The following is a 27,639-nucleotide window of genomic DNA, read 5'->3' on the forward strand; positions in this document are numbered from 1 at the left end:
GGAATAAGAGTGCCCAAATGCGTAGGCTATGCTGTTTTCTGATTCACATTATGATTCTCTACAATGACTATTTTGCATTTCTTTTGTGCATCAAACATGCACTGGAGGGCTTTAATACTGCAATTGATTCTTAACTCATAATTTAGGAGACCTCCAAAAATACCATTGAGGCAGTATGCTTTTATGGCAATAGGTGCCAATAAATTAGTCTGCAGCCCAAACTATGGGCTCACACACCTCAGCCTGTGTACTCAGATGAAGTTCTGAGGTGAAAACTTTCTGTGACCAACTTTTTGGCAGTCATGATTTCATTCTCGTAAGGTGCTTCTACCCTTGGTTCTTTGCATACTCAATGCTTCCGCCTTTGCTGAAGCTCCTCCACATGCAGTATTGGCTGGGGAAGGGATTGGCATTCCAAGGTAGTCCAAAGAGCTGGAACAAACAAAAGAATAGTTAGCATTGTCACTAGCTTCTTGATGATCTTTTGACATGCTTGGAATAACTTTGGCCATGTAGATAAGAAAATATCCTACCACGTAAAGCATGGTTATACACTTATACTATTAAGTGTATAACAAAGAGATTGCAAAAGCAATTGGTTGTGCTTCTGATTAAAGGCAGTGAGACAATATCACTGTGAAAGGAGAATGAGATCCAAGAAGATGAATGAAAAAAATTAGGTGTGCATCCCCATACAGTATTATGTTTCTGATATGAACATGTTAAATTTGCTTTGTATTATTACTGGAGTGTTGTCATGGCATGCTGTCATAGCTAAACCAAGCAGCATAGCAATAAAACATCTTTCCATGCTGGAAGAGAAAGTAGGAGATTAGTTTATAAGAAATAACTTACATAAAAGTATAGAGAAATCCTAAGGGTATCAAATGTGTAACACGTTAAGGAGAGCTTGTATTATGCAGCTTTTTGGATGAACAGTGTGAGCATACATAGAATCATAGAATCAGTTCAGTTGGAAAAAGACCTTTAAGATCATCAAGGCCAATTGTTAACTTAGCACTGCCAAGTTCACCACTAAATGATATCTGATACATTTTTTACTATTTTTCTTTATTGATAAAGGGAAAAACCGTCTCAAAAAATGTAAAAGAATTGTTATGATTTGTTCCTATAACGCTAGACTGTAATGTGTTTTCTTAAGGAGGCTCATAAAGCATTTTATTTGTATTTCTCATGAACTGAAAAAGAGGTCTCTAAGTGATATATACTGTACCCTTTTAGATTGTATTGCCTCAGGTTTTTTATGCTTTATTCATACGTTGTGTTTGGAGTTTGTTTGGATTTTTTTTTTTTACTGTTGTTTGGTTTGGTTTTTTTTTTCCTCATTGTCTCTCACCAGAAATATCTCTGCTGTTATAAGATTACACTATGCCATGCCTTCACAGTGCTAATTGTTAATTATGGCTTTGTAAGCTGTGCACAATTTTTTTTTGCAAAGATTTTTTTTGTGTGGCCGCAGTGAACCACTTTATTTACATTAAAATAGATGTGCTGTGGGAAGATATGCTTTCAGTTTGCAGTTGAAGCCCGGTACCTGAGTTAGAATTTGTGTTATGCTTTGAATTGAAGAGCCCAGTCTTAAGAATCTGAGAAATAGGAGTTAAAAGGACACCAACGGACATGTTGATGAAGCAGTGACCAGAACTATAGTTTAAGGACTTTTCTTCATTTGATATAAGCTGCGTAGCCCAAGAGCCATGTGTCATTCAAGCTCAGTGAAAGTTTCTTTCACTAATCATTTTTTTCTATTTTGTTTAAAGAGGAAGATTTAGTGAAATCAAAGCATTTCAAGAATGCATTTTGCCAAATCTTTCCTTAACAAATGTAAACATTCCAAAAATTCCCTGTGAATGACTTTGACACATTTTTAAAATTATATGTTGTCATTTGGGTGCTGGAATGATTTCTCATTTTAGCAAAGCTTGTAATTTTATTTATATTGTCATTAGAAAAAGTATAGCCTCAAACTCAACCCAAGATGCACTGATTTTCTGGACCCCAAAGGATTTCACAGGAACTTAAAAAAAAAAAAAAATTGCTAAATTAAAAATAAAAACATTTCGGCTTTCCTACATGTGAACAACTAGTAAGCCAAAAGAATGATGTTTTCATCTTACTTGACAGCCAATTAACAGTTTTACTTCCCCTTCCTTCACGTGGGTAGGCATGAAATGTGTCAGACTGGAGGAGTTTCTTCAGAGTGCTCTGTGACATGACCATGGGCTAATTGACCTTGAAAGCAAAAGCCTTTGACTAAACGGTGGCACAGCTTTGGAAATCTTCTCAAGTTGGTGAGACAATTGCAGGATGGGCAGATAAGGTAGCAGCTACTTTTTCTGGGAAGCCCTTTATTAATGTGCTAGTTGATGACTGCAGATTAACAAAATCAAGTTCTTGTATTTTTTTCTTCCTCTTGCTTTCAGTTACTGCTGCTTCTCACCCTTCATCCCCCCAAGGAAAAAAAAAAAATTAAGAAGGATTAAAGTTATGCTAGGATTCTGTGCCATGGATAAAATCCAGGCCCCTCCCCAGCGACTTCAAAGGGGCCATTTGCAGTGGAATGACTGTCATTTGGTGGTGGAAGCAGGAAGCTATTTGGGCAAGAGGCACGACATAAATGAGCCAAGAGGGGGGAGCAGGACCTGAGGGCTTGTGCTAAAGTGTTTCCACCTAAGGGAGCACACAGGTTATTTCAGCTGCTGGGATGCAGCAGACAGTTGCAGGGCACTTGCTGTCATACTTCTCTTTGGCTTTGTGCCCTCCTGCTCTGAAGCCCCCCTAAGTACTGAGAATGGGCACAAGGGCTGATGTTCAGGTTGTATAGCAGGAAAGGGACCACCACACTGAAAGCAGGATTAACCCAAAATTCTCTTCTCTCAGGAAAATCTGACTGCACCTCCTGCTCCTGATCATCTAATAAGGCTCAGAGCCTCACTTGCTCTCTCTGTAGTTTAATCAGCAGAAAAATGCCTTTCCTTCCTGCTGTGAAATGGACCTTTACTTTAATAAAGACAGAAATATGTAGTCCTGTCACATTCATTGCTGTGCACAAAAAAGCTCAGAGTATGCCTTTTGTTGGTCATCATGGTTGTCTTTGTGAGCAGTTTTTTGGGTGTAACTTAATAAATTTTTGCTTGCCTTGGAGGCCTGCAGGCCTCATTTGGTTACAATGCACACTTGCCTCACTTCAGTTCCTGTAGACATTGATGGATTAGATCTGCTGGCCTGAGATATGCTTTTCTTTCAGAAACCCTAATGTAAACACTGGAAGTGGTTTATAGCTGATAATCAGCATCAAATGGCAATGATGATTTAAGGCTACGAAGAGGTGACATAAAAAACTCCCTGCAATACAGCTCAGAGTCTTAAGGTGGTTCTCTGTTTTCTTCATGAAGCTACAATTAGAAATACTAGGAAAAGAGATCCTGGTTTTCTTCTTATATTGTTTTTCTCTTCTGTTTTCTTTCCAGGGCTTTTTTTTTTTTTTTTTTTTTCAGTTTTGGTCAAGCACAAGGAAGTATTTTTCTGCTGTGCTGACTTTTTTCTGCCCAGAAGATTTGGAGCTGAAACAGAGTCTTGCTGACAGGATTTAGTATGAGGAAGTTTTGCAACAGAGTTTACAGCTGGTGTAAAACTTCCCAGTGAATGTCAGAAGGTAAATGCTATGATAGTTATGTATTGTTGGGCATATTATAGGAACAAGATGCATTCCCCTCAAATGCTTTATTTAGTACAGAAGTCTCTCAAGGCATACTCCCTAATTGTTAAAACATACAATTTGATAAGCAGAATTAATTTACCTGCACATTAAAGAAGTGGCAGAGAGACGATCTTTGAGAATGGCATTTTACTTACAAAGGTCAGCTTCAAATAAAAAGTAATGAACCACTTATTTTTGCTTTCCACAGAAATTTGTCCAACATCCTAAAAATCTGAAATATTTCATAGGGTGACACTGAGAAATGAGAAAAAAGGGTGTCGTGTTTTGTTTTCAAAAAGATTTGGAGAGTGAGACCTGCTTTCGTACATCTTGTTATCACATTTCACTGTAGTTGGCAGTTTGGCAACAGATGAAAAAAATATGTTTGTTTTAGCTGGCAAGGCTTCTCAGTAGATTGGTCTGAGCAGTGATCTGAGCATCTGGATACCTGGAACTTATTCCCAGTTATGCTGCTGCTCTGCTGAGTGACTCTGGGCAAGCACCGTTCTTTGCCTCTTTGCTGCCTGCTTCCCTCTGGTATAGTTTCTCTCGTCTAGTCAGCTGGTGAACACTTGAAGCAAACAATTCCAGGAGATTTTTATCTGTATAACATCTAGCGCAGCTGACTCCTGTCTTACTTGGGATCTGTGGGTGCTTCAGTCATGGAAGCAGCAAAACCAAAAGTAGTAATGCTGTAAATTAGCATCGATTTGAAGAATCTGGTTTATACACAAAGCTATAGGTCTGCCCTACAGTGTTGTTTCAGGGTGTTTATAAGAAAGAATGAAGTAAAAGAGAAATAGAAACGTTTCCTTTTCTCTCCCTTTGTTGTGTTCACAGAGACTTTCAAGGACTGTAGAAGGCAAATCTCTTATCAGCTAGGATATAGCTGGGGAATGCCATGCCCTTTTTCTGTGGCTCTCCTTGCAGCCAGTGGAGTCAAATCAGAAAAAAAGTATTGGGTTTTCATCCTCCTAGGCAGGAGAGGAGTGGAAAAAGGCAAGGGACATGGTAGAAGACAAGGTAATAATAAGCAGTGTAAACAGCCAATAATGGTTTCAGTGTCTCTTTCATGGCCAACATGCTTATATGAAGGTGTGGTTGAAACTCCTATAGCTGTTCCTAGATGTATACAATTAAGCAGCTCCTTGTGCACTACCTAGGGGCAAACTGCTACTAGGACAGAAAAAGTAGACAAAAAACCCTCTATGAGACATGGGTTAATGCTATTCTAACTATTAACACTATTCTAATCAATAAGGTTGTTACTTGTGATAGCTAGCACATTTGCTATTTTATTCACTTACTCATCCTCAAAAGGGTTTTTAGTCCTCCACATAGGCTGTTTTGACAACAGTTTTACTGCACTGATTGAAACCAAATTACTCCTTCACATGAGTATGAAGGAAAGTCAAATCAGGCTCAGACCTCAACTTGGGGATGCGGTTCTAGATGAGCGGCAGTGTTTTCCTAATCTACTTTTCTTTGCCATTCTTTTAAGCAGTACAAGTGTTTGATACTCACCACATGGTCAGCATTGGCAGATGAATGTGTTTGTCTCAACTGCTGTGTCCTTGTAGCAGTATTAAGCCCACATTACGACATGCTAACTTTGCTGGCAGGCAATTTTGTATTTCTGCAACTCAGAATGAGGGGTGGTTGTGAAGAATAGATGACACTTCACAAAAAGAAAAAAATGTTCTATGATCTAAACTAAATCCTGAAGGCTTAGAAGTTTATTTCCTTGGTTCAAAACCAAGCATAATTTTTTTAAGTTGCAGACTTAATGCAGATACCTGTATAAGTGATTATTGCTTCAAAAGTGTTGTGTCTCCAGTGACTCTAGCAGGATTTGCTGGTTCACTATTTTTAATTAACTGATAAGGGCTTGGAAACCTAACTGTAGGCAATTATTCCAGAAAACTTTAGATAATAACCTGTAACAATATTAATTATTCAGAATTAACAATCAACTGTTCAGTGCAAATTTTGAGGATGTGCAGTAAACGAGTTGTGAGACCGCACACAGAACAAGTATGAAAAGATAATATTTGTAAAACTGGTATGCTGTCAGTTCTTAAAGCTATATTAACAGAAGTGAATTAACTTCAGGCAACTAACGTTTTCTTAAGTTCTCAACAGTTTATTCTGCAACTTTAGTATTCCGTTAGTGTAGGATTTTTATAATATAATGTATGTTAGTCCTTTGCAATGCTGTGTTATGAAAGAAATGTTAAATTGTAAAGTATATTTAGAAAAAAATTGAGGTTAAAATGCGGCAGTCTGATTAACCATCTGTGGTCCTCCATGACATGTTAAACCTGCTTTTTACATGCTTGGTCACTTGCAGTCTATTTTACTAATTCAAAGAATTTACAACCCATCTCTCAGTCATTTCCAGGAATTTGAAAAAGCTCATTTGTTTAGTCTTACTTGCAACAGGCATCTTCATCAAATTCTTCCAAATATACCAAAAACTTTTTCTCCTCTGAAACAAAACTTTAAGTACCTAAAAATAATCCTTTTTTATCAGCTAGTTAGTGCATCAAATTATTGCTCAGGCCCTTTATCTGAGGCTTTGGGTAAAATCTTCAGGCATCTTCATCAAATTCTTCCAAATATACCAAAAACTTTTTCTCCTCTGAAACAAAACTTTAAGTACCTAAAAATAATCCTTTTTTATCAGCTAGTTAGTGCATCAAATTATTGCTCAGGCCCTTTATCTGAGGCTTTGGGTAAAATCCAAATGGAAATGAGCTTGGCTGGTGCATTTTAACCTACATTTGTCAGCCTCACAAAGTCACCATGCTATTTAGCCCAGTTGGCAGCTCTGGTTAAGAGACAAGCAGGTCTGGCATAGCTGAGATGCTTCAAGCTAGGAAAACCGTAGCACTTCGACAGGACTGTGAACACACACTCTCAATAATTTTCCTGCTCTAGGCACGATTCCAGTCTCTGCTCTTACTTCCACTCCAGCAGCAATGTCGGATGCAATTTGGTTATTTGAGATGTACAATAAAACCACTTTCTAGGGGAGCAGTAAAATTCTCCTGAACATGGACATGCTATAAAATTAACAACAGCCCACTTCTGAAGCAGAAAAAGGATTCATCACTTGGTCCATTATTTACAGTTTGTGGTATGCCAAGCCAAGCCATGCTTGGGAATCTGTCTTGCCAGCGTTGATGCCCTGGGAGGCCATTCCTAGGTGCCTGCTGTGGAAACACACCCATGCAGGTGATGCGACCAGTAATGTGAGCACAGCAACAGATGTGTCTTGTTTGAGTTCCTGGTCAGTCAGGCATAGGCACTGCAGTTCAAGCACAGGAGTAAGGGTAGTCATGGTTTGATTGCTTTGGCAGGGCCCCAGGACAGCCCTGATGTGGAGATACAGTATCTCGGGGATCCATACTGTTACAAAAACATAAAATAAATAAACAAAACAGGGTTTTTTAGTCTTTCCTACCATTGCATCACCAGTGTGGCTGGAGAAAAGGTTGTATCCCATGCCAGCTGTGGAAGAAAGGGCTTAAGCAAACAAAAACTTCTACAAATTCTGCCCTAAGCCACAATTGCACAAACTTCATGATATACTGGAGAGATTGTAGAAATTCCCCCTTCAGTTACAAATCAATGCATTTTGTTCATTTTTTTTCCAGACATCTGATCTCAAGATGCATGATATGTTGTGCATCTCATTGACAGCACAGTCCTTGATAGGCTTGATAGCTCCTATCACAATAAAATCAGCAGGAAAAAAAAATAACAGTGAATACCTAGTAAGGCCAGGATGAATATCACTAAGGAATAAAAGCTTTGAAAACAGCTTGTTTGTTTTCAAGAGCTGGAGGTGAATAAAATAAAAACCTAATGCTATTAATAAATAATTTCTTTACTCAAGGGGAGAAAACAGGTCCTGTGCAACTATATTTTCTCAGAAAAGAATAGCAGATAAGTATTAGGGATTTTATGACTTGTAAAATATTTGGAAGAAAAAAAATTGTGCCTTGTGTTTTTATTTGTCACTAAAGACTCATAAATAAATTAATATGTGTGGGTTTGGGTTTTTTTCCACCCAAACCCTGCAGAATTTTGTTACGCTCTTAAAAATATCTTACAAAATGCCCATGGAATATGCAGGGACATTTTCGTTGACAAAAAAATAAAAAAAACTTATTATTTCTTTTTAATGGAACCATTTTTTTCCATTCTGGAAATATACTTCAGGAGACGTATTTAGTCTCATACAAAACAGTGAGAAGATAGTCTCAAAAGCAATAAAAAAGTATTTTAATTTACCATTATATAGAACTACCCTTGAAGAAATTTCTAGTTCTTCTAGTTTCTACTAAAATTCCTCAAAAGAAGAAAAAAAAAAGAAATTTTTCTAGGTTTTGATATGATAGAAGTTGTCTCTTTATATTTAATGCCAAAATATTTGGATAACCAGTTTATGCCGAAGTAGAAAAATAATACTGATGGTTGCATTTTTTTTAATAGCTACCGAGAACATGCAGGTTAAGCAGGTTTGGCATACAAATGGGATATGAAAGAGAGAAAATTAAAAACTAGATTTTAAAAGAATGGTATTTATTGCTTTGTCTCAAGTCAATGAGGGCAAAGAATCATTATTGTTTCACTTTCTTGTTAAATTCCATGCAAGAAAACACCCTGAAAATAACATTTCTTGCTCAGCAAATTACATCTTCTATTCATAAGTCTTGCATTTGGCAAAAAAATCTATTTCTCTCCCACTTATACCCACTACTGTTTTTCTCTCATGTAACACAGCCAAGACAGCTTGGATTGATTTCCTTGTTCACTTTTCAGTTTTATTGAAAACGTCAGTGCAGGCAATGCAGGGTTTACTTAGTTAACATCTCCCTCCCAAGACCAGCTATCTTCAAAAAACGCTTGTCAGTAGAGTGTTTGAAAGAGGCGGATTAAGAAAGTTAGACGTTACAGATAGCTGTTACCTAAAAACAGGCACATTTTTCCAGACCCTTGACTGTTTGGAGTTATTTCCTCATCCCTCGCTCATTACATTTTCTCTGCAATCAGGACAGTGAAGCACTGTGGCAGCTACCTAGAGGGAGTGGGGAATTGTCTGCTTAGGGCACAGCAGGTTCTTCAAGACAAAAGTCAGCTCTCAGTGAATGAAGTACTTCGAAGCTGCCTTGGGGCACCCCTTGCAGTCTTATTTATTTTCTGTCATTCTGTGACTGCCTGATTAGCTCAGGTATTGTGTATTTGTACAAGCAATCACACGTATCCAACACAATTTTGTCATGAGTGAGAGGATCACTTATGAAGCTGGGACATGTTATAGCCTAGATGCATGTAAGAGGTTACACATCAAGAATTGAGAAAGTAGATAATACTCTACATGAAGTAGTGCTACTAATGCAAGAGAAAGTCACTTAAGTGTGAGATATCTCAGCATTTTAATATCCAGTAGTGAAGTAAATCTGAAAATGCAGGTGGCTGAATAGTGCAAATTGCACAAACTAAAAGGAGGTCACTTGATACATCTACCCAAAATATGACAGGGCCGTTTGTGTAGCCTGCTGTGCTCTATGAAAAATCAAAAGATAGGAAATTTCAAAGCTTATTTGAAACGATGATAATCCCCCACTTTTTATGTCAGACTCGCAGTAGCTTGTCTATCAGGCTACTCTCGATCTGGTCAGCAAAAAGACTACAATGTAACCAGCAAATCCCATTTCATAGGATGCATTGGCAGCAAGACAACCTTATTCATGCCACCTCTTCTCTGCAAAAAAGATGCAATCATCATTTGCTACTTGTGCTTCAAACAAAATCAAAATTCAACCCAAACCATAAAGTTATGGCTCCTTATCACCGTCTCAGTTTCCTTGATGTTTGAATACAAAATTAATTATGTTTTTAGCCGCATTAAATATTCCTCAATATTCATAATCTGTTAATAAGCCAGTGTTCTTTGTTTTACTATTGTAAATCTTAATGAAATTAAATGGTTTAGCTGAGTTTATTCAAAAGTTAATTTGTGAAGTTACAAACAAATCTAGTTCATGTGCTTCCTGATTATCATTGTAAAAAGCACATCATATTGTTTCTGCTCCCTGGGGGACAGATTCTCAGGTGATGTACACAAGCATAATCATTGACTTACTTAAATATAATTTCAGTAACTGCTATTAACTGAGGATCCTGCTCTAATATTAAATTGCATTTTGCATATTTTCCTTTATTGGTTAATTACCTGATTCATATTTATAAGGGAAGGAATAGTATGTGAGTTAATTAACTAATCGGAACAATAATAAATCACAAATAATCTTAAAGAGTGTAGATTTAGATTGGATATTGGGAAGAAATTTTTTACTGTAAGGGTTGTAAGGTACTGGCACAGGTTTCCCAGAGAAGCTGTGGCTGCCCCATCCCTGCTAGTGCTCAAGGCCAGGCTGGATGGGACTTTGACCAGCCTGGTCTAGTGGAAGATGTCGTTGCCCATGGCTTGGGCAGGATTGGAACTAGATATCTTTGAGGTTCCCTCCAACCCAAACCATTCTTTTAGAATTATATATAATTCAGCCAGCAAAATATGCACTTTGGAAATGAGCTTCTCACAAACAGTGAAGAAATGAAGAACTGTCTGTTGGCAAAGTTCCTTTAGTAAATAAGGTCTGGATGCAAGTCAGGAATTACTTATTATGGGAGGTCCTATGGTCTGTATTAAGCAAGATACATTACCAGAATGGTCCCTTGTGCCCTTCAAGTCTATTCAGCTGTGGTCTGTGAATTAGTGATAATTGTGAATAATTTCTGTAAAAGTTTTCATGCAAGAAGGTGAAAGCAGTAATGAGTGACTTTTGCAAAACTTAGCTGTACACAAGGGTACTGCTCACTGGGCACGTCTGCTCTTTGTTGAAAATGGCAAGGGTGGGGAAGATTTCCACCTTTGTGCAGACTACAGTTTGCGGCAGTGCTATGTTACCATTTCGCCATTTCCAGGGAAGCTGAAACTATCTACTGTGATAATAACAAGCCATATAACCTGGAAATCAAATATCTGTTTGTAAAACTAGTCCACAGCCAGGTACTGCAGCTGGAGCTGAAAGCGAAGATGCACTAAGACCTTAACAGGGTCAGCATTATAATTAAAAGACCCATATCCAGCTTTGAGATGATTTTTGATTTCCAGTAGCAATCTGATCTACTGAATTAAGCTTAATGGAAGAAGTCGGAATTCATAGTGGACATGAATTTCTCAGTATGTTCAGATACTGCCTCTGTCTTTTCAAGTGGAGTGGGTTTAAGGTTATATGTTTGTATGTGTGTGTGTGCTCTTTCTTTTTTCTTCTTTCTTTTTTTTTTCCCGGAGAGTTTCCCAGAGAGTTTTTGCTGCTTATCTTTGCCAGGAGATGTGGGAGATTAAAGGGAATGAGAAATTTCCAACTTTTGCTTCCCCTGATGTGTTAATGAATGTTAGAAAATTTGCTATACTATGTCAGTTTTTGTGTATCTCACCCCTACTGAAATAGTACAGAGGTTTGATGGTATCAGTAATGATGATTGGGTCTTAGATTGTTATCAAAATTTCTTATTCTGCTGCTTTCCAGTCTTACTTGAATAGTAGCTGGTTGCCCAACCCACCCAACCCTTTCTAAGTGACTTAGAGAAAACAATCTTGCTGAGTTTGCTGCCTTGCTTCAGGGATGGTAAATTTTATAGGGCAAATTAATTTCTATTGGCCCAGACAAATCTAGTATGCAGTACCCAAAGGGGAAAAACCCCTAAGCAAACAGGGATGTCTAAAAACCCATACAGGAACTCTTAACCATTTATTAACCTATTCTAAGTATATATAAACCTGATTTTAGGTCAAGCCCTATAATTTAAAAATAAAATTTTATGCAATTAAAAAATAATCTGCTTTCCATCAAGTTGGCATTTAATCTCATTAGCAAGAAGAGGGAAGGAAGACTGAAAGTGGCTGAATAGTATACTGTTTAGTTATTTTGCTTTATTAAGAATGAAGCTACTTCCATATCACATATTATTACTTCTGTTATGGAAACCATGGACTGTAACACACTGTTTAGGTCAGTTCCCTGAAAGTGGAAACTGAAATGCCAAGAAAAAGACAGAGAAAGTCAGAAAATTCCTGTTTTGTGTCATGAAGGCCATATCCTGGTGCCATAGAAGCTGGTGGAGCCCTTCAGGAGGACCCAGAATTGCTGGAGGAGGTTCAGAAGACCCAGGATCCCCTCAGCTTCATGCTCACATTAAATCAAAGCAGTTGGATTGAAGAGGAAGGTGTTTGCAGCAGTAAGAGGAGGCTCAGCCCTCTTCCTCTGCTGTGGGAAGGAAGATCACTGGGAAGATAACAAAGAGGATGAAGTAGTTTGTGGGGGGGAGATGTGGATTCAGTGCATACCTTAGCAACCTCTTTCAACAGGAAATGAAAGCTACCCAGATAACATGTTGATTGCCTCACTGACACTGCCCTGGGCTGCAGTTGTTGCAGCTCAGGCTACGTGCAGACTTGAAGAGGACTTAAAAAAAAAAAAGAATTGAAAAAAAACCCCAACCCACCACGTATGAAAATCAATCCTTGTACAATTCCTGCCACGACTTGAATCTAGAGTTCACTGTTTAACCTTAAAATGTTGATAGCATCACAAACAATCCCAGCAACTTCAGGAATTCAGCAATTTCATACCTTTAGCTAGGGACCAGTTGTGGCAAAGCCATGCAGATATCTAACAACATCTGGGTTCCCACAGAATAAAATTTTAATTGATCTGTTCTGAAAACAAGGGTTGATTTTTAGTTTTTTTTATATATACCATGTAATGCAGTACTACACTGACTTCACAAGCAGTGTTTAAATCCTTCAGTTACTTTTGGAATTATGGTCCTAAGAAAAAAAAGAAATCTGAATTTCACATCCTCATAACATGATACAGAAGGAAGAAATTACAAATAAAGTTTTGAGAAGATGAAAAATATTTTCAGACAGAGCTGGGGTGGCAAAATCTAAGTAAAAGGTTACAAAGCAAAACAGTGATTGAAAGACAGCTGAATCCCACACAGACATATTAGACAGTGTTGAGTGATAGGCAATAAAAAAACCAAAGTTCATGTCCTTTCTATTGCTGCAAGCAGAGAACTCAAGATGCTGAGTCTGACCAAAAGCGTAAAAGAGCGCAGAAAGTCATGGGATAGTGTGAGTCATTTAAAGAGTGATCTTCAAATGCTCCTCCTTCACCCTTGAAGAAGTCAATTGGTCAAAATCAACTGAGTTTGTGGAGGGGATCTATGACATAGAAGACGCTATGAAGGCCGAAGAAAATAAAGACAAGATACTTTGTATTGGAAGGAGATAAATCCATTAGTATCAGACTCCTTATAAATATCAACCCAAGCTGGGAAAAGAAGTTTTGGAGGATGACTACTATTATTAGTGTCTGTTATTTTGATAGTTTGAAATAATTCTGAGTCTTGACTACATTCTGCTGGGCATAGTCAGAACATAAGAGGCAATGGGCACATATAAACCAGTATTTTAATTCAGAGAAGTACTGAACCATGGAAAAGCATACTCTGCTTGCCCCCACCTATTGCACTTTGGTTCTCACTGTCTTGGAGATGTCTTGGAGATTATAAAATGGATTCCTCTGGGGTGAAATGAAACCATAAGTTGTGCTTCTCTAATGTCTTTTACTCTTTTCTGAAGTAAAAACCCTAATGTACCTTCAGCATCGATGTTGGACCTAAACAATTGTTTTGCTCTGGAGAACTACTCCTTCTGGAACATACCACTTATTATGATAGGACCCAGTGTAGCCTCACTCTTTTCACCTAACTATAGATAGTTACCATGTGTATTTGATCCAGTCACCTGTAACCATTAGAAAGAAATAATTATTTCAAAGGTGTGATTTCTCAGCTTGGGAGATGTATCTTCTGCTCAGATGAATTGTATGGTTAAAGCTGCTATTTTCTCTGCAGTAATAGTGAGGTGAATGTAGGTGATGATGGTTCTGGGTAGATGTTCACCCAGTGAATCCTGCCTTACTTAGTTTAAAATGAGGGTATCGGTAGAGAATAGAAATAGAGCTGCAAAGAAATTACTTTTCTAAGGCCAACTCAACTGACAAGTTGTAGGGAAGGTACTTCATACCATTTAGCTCCTAATCAAATGTGCTTACACAGCATAATTGTTAGAATTATTTAGCTGGCTGATGTAACATGGCAACTTTTTATTTACATCATATAAAAAGTATTTTCTTAGAATTGCAGGTCAGAGCTATCGGTGACAACTCTTCCTATTTCATATCCTCTAAATATTTCTATTTTCCCAGCGTTATGAAATTTTGCAAATACTTGTGTGCATTTTCTCTTTTACATTATTTACATCACTGAGCATATTATGAACATGTTATGCATTGAATTACACTGACTGTACTCAATCTATAATACAAATATTTATTTGTCAAGCACAATTATTGAGGTCTTTTATGAACAGAAGAGATCCCACACCCCAGATTCAGTGTCCTTGTAAGTATGAACACCAGCCCAAACTAGGAAAATAAAATTATATTTACCATTGCTGAAATTATTATTAATAATTCAAACTATGAAAAATTAATATAATGGCTTGCTTTCTGGTTTTATGTGTCAGAAATAATGTCAAAAAGTGGTATCAAAATATTCTGTCATGTGTCATGTTGAGTATTTTTTTAGTAGTTTCACAAGTTATCTGGAAACAATAGCAGCAACACTTTTAGATATAGATAACTGTGTGTTTGGTTTATATCTGTAATGAGTCACTGCATGAGGAATCTTATTTGCATTGTATTAGTCAGTCATGTTGGTATTTTAAACATAAATTCCTGCAAAAGGTAGCAAGTATCATAGCTTGTTTTAATCAATATTATGAAGAAGAAATTTAGGCACAGATAAAGATAAACAAACCCCCTGGACATTACCTCAAATCCTCCCTGTCTACATCACTTGATTTTATAGAAATGAATTGAAATTTACAGTGTGGAAGTAGGTGGAATGCTTAAGTAAAACTGAGAAGAACAAAATTTTTATTCAGAAAGGTTTAAAAAAACAGCATTGGGAAATCCAGCTGCTTAAGATTCAGCCTCTGCATAGTTAAAAACCTAGCTTAAATTTTAATAGATACATTTTAGCAACATGCACCCTAGTAGCTGTGTAACCTTACTGTGACATTGCACATTAAGAACATAATTTAAAGATGTGCTGTCATATTTTTTTGGAGGAGAATGCCTGTAAAGAATTGAGGCATAGCTGGAAGGACTGTGTTTCAGATGCTGGGCTGAAGAAAGCTAGGAGAAAACATAGCAGATGGTTAAAAGAAGATTTTAATCATATTTAGTTTTTCTCACTTCACAACTTCAATAGCCATTTCGTGCCAGGGAACCCAGCGCCTCCGGATGTCCTTTTAAACCTGCTCATCTTCTTCTCTTCCTTACTCTTCCAGTGCTTGCCAGCCGGATTCAGTCAGTGTTGCAAAACTACAGTCCCAAACAGACTGTTGCTCTTTCTGGTTATCCCACTGCAAAGGAATTTGAGAGATCTGTTCCTTCTGCCACTTCTGTTTCTGATGCCACCTGATGTACCTTGTAAGATCTGTTTTACATTTAGAGCTGTACAAAGAGACCCTGAGTCTTAAAAGCTTTTTTACTGGATCAAAATTTGAGAAAAGGACCTATGCTCCCTGCTGAGTCTCTAAACAAGTATGTATTATGAAAACAGGAAGTGTTAACTTCAATCCAGGTGGTAAAAGCAGTATTGTAAATGAGAATTCAATGGGGACGCTTGAGCAGTATACAGACAGCAAACATCTAAAGTAAAGAATATTATGGTATAAAAAAAAGGGAACACAAAAGACCTTTTCTTCCCCTCCACCAAAGCATGAGGTAGTGTGAGAACACCTAGAATACTAAAGTGTGGTCAACATAGGCCATGACCCATGGAGTATGGTTCTGTAATGTAAGATGAAATTCTCTGGTTTTATCTCCTGTTTACTCAGGTCCATTAAAAATAAAATAAAATAAATTAAATTAAATTAAATTAAATTAATTTTAAAAATAGAGAATCTAATCATATTTGTCTGCCAGAAGATGATGTACTCAATCTCCACTGTTTCACCTGAAGCCATCTGTGTTTAGTTTTCGTTTTATTTGCTCCTCAGTCAGAAATGCTTCATTATGCAGCTTCCTACCTGTGTCAGACCTGTGTAGGAGTGCTCTAAGTCTCAGATAGACTTTTCTTCCCTATGCCTCTTAGCACTGCAGATGCATATTAGTATCTAAAGCAATCTCTTACATCTCTTTTTGCACAAGCTTTGACACAGATTTCTAACACATAAACAACACATTTTGTCTCTACTGAATAGTATTTATTGGTTAAATCTAAGGGCTTCAAGTCCTCAACTACATTACATTCTGATTCTCCTTGCTTTATGGGTGTAATATAGCATGGAGGACTTTAAGTATAAAAGTCAACCAGGATATATTTGTCGAAGGCGACAAACATATGTACCTTAAATTGACTAAAAGTTTACATTCAGTAAGATTCCTCTCCTTTCCTCTCCTTTCCTTTCCCAACATAAATAGGTCCAGCTCTCCCACAGATTTCTTTCCCTTCTCTTAGATCCCCACCTTCAAATTTTTATTCTTCTTCTTCCTTACTTGAACTTTGTTGCCAACTCCTGCAAAACAGGTGTCTCAATGTTTTAGGTGTTTTCTAAGAGCCCATCATCTTCCAAGGAGCTAACAAGGAAAAATAAACAAAACCCAACACCAAACCCGCCCCAAACCAACAACCAACCAAACAACCAACCAAAAAATCCCATCCCTATTTCCAGAAACAAGTTTCAGGATATGATTCCCAAAAATAATTCCCGTTGAGATTGATCTGAGGACATCTCAAATCTACCCTCTACAGAAACAGGTGAAAACCTTCAATTGCTATTGAAACAATAAAAACCCACTGGGTTTTAAGTGATATTCAGGAAACTGTGAGCCTTATTCACGTTTGCGAATGCTTGTGAAAACAATACCACACTTGACAAGCCAGTTTGTTCTGGTGATTCCCGCTTTCCTTGCTCTGGTCAAACAGGATACTTTGGACACTCACCACTGAGGTGCCCCTTGCCTGGGTGACCCGGGACACAGCCCAGCCACAATCTCGCAGGCCTTCTGTAAGCAGATCAGCATTCCCTATTGGAGGCGCTTCTGCTTCTAACTCTGAATAAAAAATCTGGCACATCTGTAAAATTTTTGTCAACACAGATCTTTGTTCTGTTTCCAGGAACTCAAAATACGCAGGACTGGCACTGGCATATCTCATGTGTTGTGTCAGCCAGTTTTAACTATCAAGGGATTGCAAAACAGACACAAAAATTAAACCCGAAACTGCTTTAGTAGGCAACTTGGAGAGAAATTCCTCTGCTGTTCCTTTTTTCATTTCTTTGCTATGAACAGTTGTTCCAGTTAATGGCAAGTTCTATCCCCCAGCCTCATACCAGATATCTAAAATTGGGTCTTTTTTCCTAAAACAAAACAGCCTTTGTACTTGTAAAGCTGTGTTCAGAGTTCTAAACAACTGTCTAAACAAGACTGATCACTCTTCTTCTCATATTTAAAACTTTAGTCTTTTAACACTTTATTTATGAAACACATGTCTTAAGTACTATTTCCCTATTTTCTCTTATTTCTTACACTTTTTTTTTCATTTTTATATTTCTTGTTTCTGGTGAGAATTAAGGGAAGGTGATAGCTCCTGATTCACCATTTTGGATTCCACTGTGGGACAGAACCTGTCTATAAATTGAAGAGAAACAGATTTCTGCTGTCTGGAGCTTGGGTCTAGTCCTGCCCACAGGAAGACCCTTGCAATCTTTTCTATGAACTGCAGTCAATTTTGAAAGAGCTCAGGGAATGAAAAAAAAAACAATCCACAGAAACAGTTTTTGTGGTGTTTTGTTTTTTTTTTTTTTTAAATCTGAAAAAGCTCTTAAAAAAAAAAATCCCAATCCCCCAAAAGCATACCCTAGATTTAGAAAGAAGAAAAAAATTTGTGGTGAGAAAAGGCTGATACTGAAGCTTGCAGATGGAAATAAGTGAGCAATATTAGACACCTGGTGTGCAAAATGGACTTCAACTAGAATTTTAGCAGCAGTTCATCCATTAACTACCCTCATTTCTGAGAGAATATCAGCCCTCAGCCATCAGCCTACCTCTGTGAATGGCGAGCATGTAACCTATCCAGAAGTCATCTGAGTTAATTGAGACTAATTTCTTGTGAGTGGAGAGCTGAAGTCTCCTGGGGTCTGATCAGAATGACAGTACTTCTGATTTATACCCATGTAACAGTGTTATTTATAGAAGGAAGTGCCTCACAACAAAATCAAAATATTATTCCTTACTTCCTCTGCCTGACAGCTGTTCTTGTCTGGAATATATCTATGGCTTCTCTCCTTTGTGGAGTTTTAAAATCCTGTACTTTATATGAATTCAGAATTATTAAATGTAATGAATCATCCTATAGGATAACTACCAAATGATAGCTAAAAATGGAGTTGAATTGTCCATTTAAAAGAAATGTGCTTTGTTGTGTTTTTTTTTTTTGTGTGTGTGTTGTTTGTTTGTTTGTTTGTTGCTGGTTTTGTTTTTACTTTTGATTTTGATTTTTGTGGTTCTGTTGATTTTGGTTTTTGTTTTGTTTTGTTTTTGTTTGTTTTTGGTCTTGTTTTTTTTTCTCTGTGCATTTGCACTGATGGTGAAGGAAAAGATTTTAAAAAGGTTGATTTAAATGAGAAAATCTCCTTTTACAAACCACAGTTCTCCTAGGCCAGAAAGCCTAGGATCAGAGCAGAGGTGATTTCTAGAGCAGCCATCAACATGTTTTCTGTTCAGCCCCCAAATTTTGTAGACCTTTGTCTCTCCTTCCCTCCACTTTCAAATCCAGACAAGCTTGTTTTTGCAATTGAATACATCTTCTGTTTCTGCTTCTGTTAGCTAGTACGAAACCAAAACTTAACAGGGATTCTCAGAAGTGAGAAAGCTTGTCTTGAGTCAGGAGACACTGGACATTTACAGAAAAGGCAGTAAACAAAAGAAGCTGGTTCTGAAGAAAAACAAAAGTGTCTGTTAAAAACCTGTTTTCAGAGATTTGAAGTGCTGGGACTGAGTCTGAGGGAAATGGCTGGGAGTATAGAGCACAGATGGGCATAAAAATATATAAAAATATGCAATGTTAATAAGTGGGTAATGCCTCCACACAGACTGTGTGTATGTACACCCACAGCTCCTTGCCCTTGTATTTTTTAATCTTCCAAAGGAGTGTGAATACTTTGCAAGGTTGCATTTTTATGGCATGACACTCCTTATGAAGAAGAAGAAACCAGGAAAAAGTCAGTTATCTTTGTAGAGACATCAAGTGGTATATGGATGAATCTATATTTTTAGCTGATTTAACCTCTTGTCAGTAGAAGTGTAGAAAAGAACTAAATCCTCTATATTTGTAGTCATTTGGGAATTACTTTTGGCAGCCCTACATAGGACTAATCATTGGTGTGCAAATGCACACTGGAGTTTTTTACTGGCATATAAATCTGGGCCAGGAAGCTGGGAGGACTTTCAATCTTCCTTCTGTTGAAACCAAACGTTTTCCTCAAGGCTGTTCACCCATTCCAAGTTCTTCTGAAGCATGGGTATGGGGAAGTTTCCAATTTTCTCAACATTTTTCTAAGACATTCCGTCGTACTGCCTGCAAAAGAAGCACGTGGAAATCACATGCAGACAGAGGAGAAGTTCTATTAAATGCCAGGGACTTGCGTCTGGTGCCTGCATCAGACTGAATATCATTACTTGCTGTCCTTCCTGTAGAAGGGAGGAGTTCCCTTTTGCTGGAAGCTTGTAGTATTCTTGCTCTTTTATTAAAATATCTTCTCAAACAGACTGTAGAACTCAATATGTTCAAACAATCTGATCAATGAGGCTTTGTATTGGAGGGGAAAAGCATCAGAGGCACAGCATCTGTGGTTCCTGGGATCCTCCTCCCTATCCCTTGTTCTTGAGGGGGTACCTGAAAAGCACACTCCCTCTTTCCAGAGGTATATGTGAGCAGCCCAGGAAACATTCTGGCACCAGAAAAACCTGCACCCTTTACAAAGGCTCCAAAGAGGCTTCCCTTTTATTGAAAGGCAGGAATGTGAGGTTTTCGGCCCTAATATTGCATGTCACAGCATCATAAGTTTAATTTCAAACATATTGGATGAGGAATCTTTTCAATTTGAGCAGGTATTTCCTAGATTCATGTGATGGGAAGTAAGGCCAGTCTGCAGCTAAAATTTCATAGAGAAATAGAACCATATGAATAGAACAACAGAATGATTATAATTGAGAGGAACTTTAAAAATTGTCAAGTTTCAACCCCCTGCCATGTGCAGGGACACCTTTCACTAGACCAGGTTGCTCAAAGCCCCGTCCAACCTGTCCTTGACCATTTCCAGGTATGGGGCAGCCACACCTGTTCTGGTGACTCACCACCCTCACAGCAAAGAACTTCTTCCATATGTCTAATTTCAATCTACCCTCTTTCAGTTTAAAGCAATTTCCCTTTGTCCTATTCCTATGTGCCCTTGCAAAAAGTCCCTCTCCAGATTTCTTGTAGGCCCCCTTACATACTGGAAGGCTGCTCTAAAGTCTACCCAGAGCCTTCTCTTCTCCAGCCTGCACAAGCTCAACTCTCTCCTCCTGTCTTTCTATGGGTGGTGCTCCAGCCCTCTGATCATCTTTATGGCCTCCTCTAGACGCTGTCTATGCACCTCTTGGATAGGAGCTGAATGCAGTACCCGAGGTGATTTCTCATGAGAGCAGAGTGGCAGAATCACTTCCCTCCACATCCCAGTCAAGCTCCTTTTGATGCAACCCAGAATACAGTTGGCTTTCTGGGCTGAAAAAGCCGAGAATGCACACAAACACACATTGATGAGTCATGCTGAGCTTCTTGTCAATCAACAGCCCCAAGACCTTCTCAGAGCTGCTGTCATTCTGTTCTCTGCCCATCCTGTATTTGTGTTTGCAATTGCCCTGACCCACATACAGGACCTTCCACTTGGCCTTGTTCGACTTCACAAGGTTTGCACTGGCCTACCTCTAGAGCCAGTCAAGGTCCCTCTAGGTGGCATCTCTTCCCTCCATCATGTCAACCACACCACACAGCCTGGTATCTTCAGCAAACTTGCTGCAGGTGCACTTGATCCCACTGTCATGTTGCTGACAATGTTATTAAACAGTGCTAGTTCCAATACTGACCACTGTGGAACACCACTCACCAACAGTCATTACTTGGATGTTTGAAAAAATTGATTCTATTGAAAATACTTGGTTTGTTTGTATTGTTTTAAGAACAGCACAAGTCTTATGAGAATGCAACATATCAGCCTTTATTAGGCTTAAAACGAACTCTGATGTTCAAAGTTTTTACTTTCATTCTCCAAGTATAATATTAAACTTACTTTTCCAAATATTTCTTTCATTTCCATTTTGCTTTAAAGTCTTGCAGTTGCCATTGCAACCCCAATTGCAGTTACCATAATTCTGGAAGTAATAAAACTCCAGAAAAGTACTCTTCTGGTGGTGACATGATTTGCCACGGCTCCTCTGAAAATCAGCAGTTGAAAATCCAATACGTAGAAGATTTTTTCTGTGAACAAATAGGAAATAGTGGAAATCTCTCGCACACATCTCTACCATCTCCATTTGAAAAGGTTTTATTCTGGATATTCCATGTATATCTAAACTTTCAAGTGCTCCTCTGAATTAAATTAAATGTTTGATATCCCTCAGTCCATCATGATTCTCTCTTATATCCTTCGTTTTCACATGGAAGTGAGATACATTTATCCAAACAAATGGATAGATTTCTTTGTCACTATGATGATAAAGCTGTGTAGATAGTTATTAATGTGAGCGAGGATGAGACGTGCTTTCTCCACAATGGTAAAATAATGTTTATCTTGGAGTATAATGAGGCACCCACTGAGATGCATCACAAAATGCCACAGCTGCTTTGACAAAAGAAAAAAATAAATTGCCAGACCTCCAAGTACACGGTGAAAAAATAAGCAGTATAAATAAGGGAAAAAATAAGAAGCAATTGCCAGGCCCATAGTCCTAATGTGTGCTGTCTCCACAAAGTCCCATTTGTGGCCTCAGAAATTATTTCTTCTATTTTAGTTCAGCCACAGAGAGAGGACTTCCCAAATTAATGTATAAAATACTGCAGTGGTAAAAGAAGCTATGCTAGCAATGCATATGTAAATTTATTTCTGCCTTTGAACTCTGTTTAAACATCACTCGGGAGCTCAGCTGCTAATATTTAGCACCAGTATAGTCCTTGCTTACACCATTTTAGTGCCAAGGGGAAAAAAAGAGATTTCCTTTTCTTAGCAAGGGATTTCAATAAAAGATGGGAAAAAATGACTGGTCTTGTTGAACTTTCCTCACACATAACTTTTTTCATTAGTTGTGAAATGTCTATATCTGCAGCTAGAAACAAAACATAGATTTCAGTGATCCAAGGTGATACTACTATAAGGGAAATTTCAACATTTCTGTGATTCAACATGTACTTTCATTGTAAAGGAAACCCAACATGAAAATACTTCTGCATCTGTGATCAATAAAAATGCTCTAATGGCTTAATTTTCAGAGAAGTATTCTCATGGACTTGTCAAGAAACGTAGTACAAAACTGCATTGCTCAAATGTCGTTGCTTTTTGGAGAGCAATTTTTTCTAACATCCAAATCAATGTAGTGTAGAATCTTAATCAATTCAGACTGAAATACTTTGAAGTTCTTACACAAAAGCCAGCTGGTGGAAGTGTGTTGTAAAAAAAACTAGCTGAATTCATTGTGAATAATCTGTGTTACGAATTTACCCACCCACTGCCCCACCTCCTTTTCAGGAGTTGTCTGCAATGCAGTCCTCATCTCTGTGAGCATCTGGCAAATGGCTTATATTGATGCATTTTTTGTATGGTTCCAAGAGTTGTGTGAAGACAACACCATCTAAGAAATAATTTTATAGTTTTATTTCAATACATTGATGGTACGATTGAAATTTTTTAATTTAGAGATTAATGAATGACAAAGGTATGTTATTTGGCTGTCTTTGTAAAAGGAATTGGTACATGATTACATTTTCTGGCCTGTACTTATCCCTTGTAACTTTGGACAGTAAACTAAGGTAGATAATGAGATGCATAGGCACCCTCTATTGGCTCTTTCTCTAACTGAGGGCAAATCATTGGCACTGACAGAGGTTGAGGAAGATCTTCTGTGCAATTATTGCCTTTCAGAGGTGCCTGTCCCTTCCATTTAGTTGATTGGTAGTGTAAAGGGTCAACAAACACCAGGTTGAAGAGCCAAATCTGAGTCTAGATGAGATTCCCTTATTGTAAGTCTTCCTTATGTAATATAGACAGGAGATTATTCAATTTAGCCAATATCAAATGACTCCTTTCTAAAGTTATCTTTATAGCATTAAGGAAAAATAAATCCATCTAGGAATCAATTTCATCCCAAGTAGACTTATGAAATAGCTAGATGATTTATACTCTAAAGGGCTTATTTCTCATAGAGTCTTGTGTTAGGAACTTAAAAAAACAGCCCAACTCTGTGTATCTGTATGGAGGATATGTACATTTAGGTAAATTAATCTCACCTATAAATTTCACCCGCTCAGGTTAGCATTAATGAATATTAGCAGTAGCACCCCTTTTCCTGCTTCTGGAAAAACATTTCTTTTGTTAACACAACAAAATTTTTTTTCCAATAACATTGGCACTTATGAAGTGTGCTGAAGTATTCAATGAATCTATCACCCCCAAAAAACATAATGAAGAAATATAACATTACTCACTTCCTCTGTAAGTGGATTACTACATGAGGAACCCACTTACATTTTTCTAACTAAATAAGCCCTCAGAAAGTCATCTTTATTTGTCGAAGAAAATTCAGAGGAAGCAGATGATACTTTATGGCTCTAGAGATGCAACAAAAGTGCGATAAAATATCTTGAGTAATAAGATTTTTGGGTATAAACTTCCTGTTAATAAATTTAGCTGTGAAATGAAGACGGTTCTAGGCTTCAAAGTACTAAACAACCTTTTGAAACAGCCTTCCAAGAGATTATCTGTGATTAAAAAAGATGGAGTTTGATAGGTTTATCAACAAGACTACATGATGTTGGGTTTATTCTAGTGAGAGGCTGGACTTTTGATGGCCATTCTAATCTTGAGTTGCTGCAAAAGCTATTGGCAACCCTTAGAACCATTGCTTGTCAGAAGTTTGAGATTAAAGTGATTCTTTAACCATCTGAGAATTGAGGTTAATTTTATTCTGTATACACACCTTCTACAGTGAGCTAGCTAAAGTATGTGTCTAAGTGCCTGTCATGCAAAGGAGGCACTTTGCTATGAACACCTATCTGAGTCATTGATGTGCAGTGATTCATGCAATGTACTAGAAGTGCTCATTCCAGTTTTTCAGGAATTCATATCTTCCTTTGGCTTATCGGCATCTACCAGTGCATTCTTTTTCATTGTGTATATATTCAGAGAGTCATGAAAGTGATCACTAATCTAAAATGCGTTTCAGGAAGCATATATATTGCAAATGATACCCATGTATGCATAGAGAAAACTGGTTAGAACTATTGATTATGTGCAGAATAAAAAACAAAAAGGTGTAATTTGAGATCCTTGGGGTGGTGAGAAGGGTGTGTAGCAAGTTTGCTACCCGGGACTTCAGGAGAGCAGACTTTGGCAGAGATCTGCTTGGTGGAGTGCTGTGGGATAAAGCCCTGGAAAAAAGAGGACTCTCAGAAAGCTGGATAATATTCAAAGATCACTTCCTTCAAACTCAGGAGGGATGCATCCTGACAAAGAGGAAGTCAGGCAGGAATTCCTGGGGGCATGTGTGGATGAACTGGTTGTTCAGTCTTCCTGTATCTAAAGAGGGCCTACTAGAAATCTGAAGAGGGATGTTTTTACAAGGGCATGTAGTGATAGAGGATAAGGGGCAATGGTTTAAACTCAAAGGGGGTAGATTTCATGTTAAGTGACTACTGGTGGCACTAAATTTGTCTTTTCATACTCAGCATATATGCTAGTGTAGGGGTGATGGAAGGAAAAGAGGAGAATAGGAAGTGATATGTCGATTTTATATTCCCTCTTTTATCCTGTAATTGGCTGGTATACAACCTTGCATCTTCTTTTAACAAGTTCTACAGCCCCAAGAATATAAGTCAGTAACGTGGGATAGTGAAAACCTGAAATCACTTTTGCATACATGGCCTTGTGAGAAGTTGGGGTAGTGAGCCCAGATTTTGCTGGCTTGCAATGTGGCAATCCTCTGTCATCAGGCTCAGTTAATAGGGTTAAACACCACTTTTGAAAGATTTGTGTTGATATTTCCATGTGAGGTGGTGATGATGAGGATCATGTCCTTCAATACAGATGATGTCCTATCCACAATGAAGAATATGTTCTACCCTTGGCTATGGCCTTTGTTTAAACTTGTCCCCTGACTTTCTCAAAATAACTGGAGCATATGAAAATACACTAGGGGTATTTTAACAAACACTGTAGCCAGCTCAGACCTACCAAAACTTAACCTCAGACTCAAGATTCCTAGCTCTTGGGACAATAGTGGTGCTAGGGCTGAAAGGGTGTAAAAAGCACAAAAGGTTGTTGTCCACAAATATGCTGGAGAAGATACAACGTAGGTAAGTTTCTGAATATACTGATCTCCATCTCTAACTTTTACTAGTGTTTAACAGCTTCATTTTCCTGTTACTCTTTACTGGCATCAAAGATAAATTAATGTGTTTTATGGAGAAAATTCAGCAGACTCAAATCAGTTTAATGTTACGTCCACTTGATGCTAGCACACAGGAAGTGATACTTAGCTTATAGTTTGACAAGCTATTCTTCAAAAGTTTGAACTGCGCTTTTCTTTTAGGGGTTTCCTGGAAAAGCATTACCTAGTACATTTATCCTTTGGTAACTTCTAAATATAGAGAAAAAGAAGGGAAAAGTTCCAGTTTAGAAAAGGCCTTTTTTTTTTTTTTTCCAGAAATAAGGTTTCCAGCATCATTATTTGCAGCTGAATTGACATTAAGGGAGTTTGGAGTCAGCACTGTCCTTGAGGAGGGTTTGCTTCACATAAAGAATGATACAGTGGAAATATGCCCCTTGAGCAGGGGCTTCGTATTTTCTTTCTGAAATTTTGAGATCTGGTGTAAAATCAAAGAACCATAGAATCATTAGGGTTGGAAAGGACCTTAAGATCATCTAGTTCCAGCCCCCTGCTGTGGGCAGGGACAACACACAGTAAACCATGCCACCCAAGGCTTTGTCCAACCTGGTCTTGAACACTGCCAGGGATGGAGCATTCACAACCTCCCTGGGCAACCCATTCCAGTGCCTCACCACCCTTACAGTAAAGAACTTCCTCCTTATGTCCAATCTAAAGTTCCCCTGTTTAAGTTTGAACCCATTAACCCTTGTCCTATCACTACAGTCCCTAATGAAGAGTCCTTCCCCAGCATCCCTATAGCCCCCTTCAGATACTGGAAGGCTGTTATGAGGTCTCCACGCAGCCTCCTCTTCTCCAGGATGAACAGCCACAACTTTCTCAGCCTGTCTTCATACGGGAGGTGCTCCAGTCCCCTGATCATCCTCGTGGCCCTCCTCTGGACTTGTTCCAACAGTTCCATGTCCTTTTTATGTTGAGGAGACCAGAACTGCACACAATACTCTAGGTGAGGCCTCACAAGAGCAGAGTAGAGGGGAAGGATCACCTCCTTCAACCTGCTGGTCACGCTCCTTTTGATGCAGCCCAGGATACGGTTGGCTTTCTGGGCTGTGAGCACACACTGCCTGCTTGTGTTCATTTTCTCATCAACCAACACCCCCAAGTCCTTCTCCGCAGGGCTGCTCTGAATCTCTCCTCTGCCCAACCTGTAGCTGTGCCTGGGATTGCTCTGACCCAGGTGTAGGACCTTGCACTTGTCGTGATTAAACTTCATAAGGTTGGCATCAGCCCGCTTTACAAACATGTCAAGGTCCCTCTGTTTGGCATTCCTTCCCTCCAGGGTATCAACCGAACCACACAGCTTGGTGTCATCGGCAAACTTGCTGAGGGCACACTCAGTCCCACTGTCCATGTCAGCAAAAAAGATGTGGAACAGAACTGGTCCCAACACTGATCCCTGAGGGACACCACTCGTTACTGGTCTCCAGCCGGACATTGAGCCATTGACCACAACTCTTTGTGTGTGGCCATCCAGCCAGTTCTTTATCCACCGAGTGGTCCATCCATCAAATTGATGTCTCTCCAATTTAGAGACAAGGATGTCATGTGGGACAGTGTCGAACGCTTTACACAAGTCCAGGTAGATGACATCAACTGCTCTACCCCTGTCCATCAGTTCTGTAGCCCCATCATAGAAGACCACCAAATTGGTCAGGCAGGATTTCCCCTTAGTGAAGCCATGCTGCCTGTCACCAACCACCTTGTTGTTTTTCATGTGCCTTAGCATGCCTTCCAGGAGAATCTACTCCAAGATTTTGCCAGGCACAGAGGTGAGCCTGACTGGTTTGTAATTGATAAGGTCACTATTTTTAACAGGAAGTAAGTCCAGTGGAAAATGTATTCTCACTAGCATGGAGGATTTTTCTGCTGTAACAGCCTGAGGCATTCTTGTTATTGTCTGTTGGCTTGAGCCTTTGCTGGCAGCTTGTCTCCACCAAAGAAGACTTATTTGTATATTACCCCACTCTTAAGTCTTGGCTGATATATGCAAGGGACTGACTTTCA

This window comes from Pezoporus flaviventris, unplaced genomic scaffold, assembly GCF_033815535.1.
Source record: "Pezoporus flaviventris isolate CSIRO_AGI_PZ_B2104156 unplaced genomic scaffold, CSIRO_AGI_Pfla_v1 ptg000031l, whole genome shotgun sequence".
NCBI classification, from domain to species: Eukaryota; Metazoa; Chordata; class Aves; order Psittaciformes; family Psittacidae; genus Pezoporus; species Pezoporus flaviventris.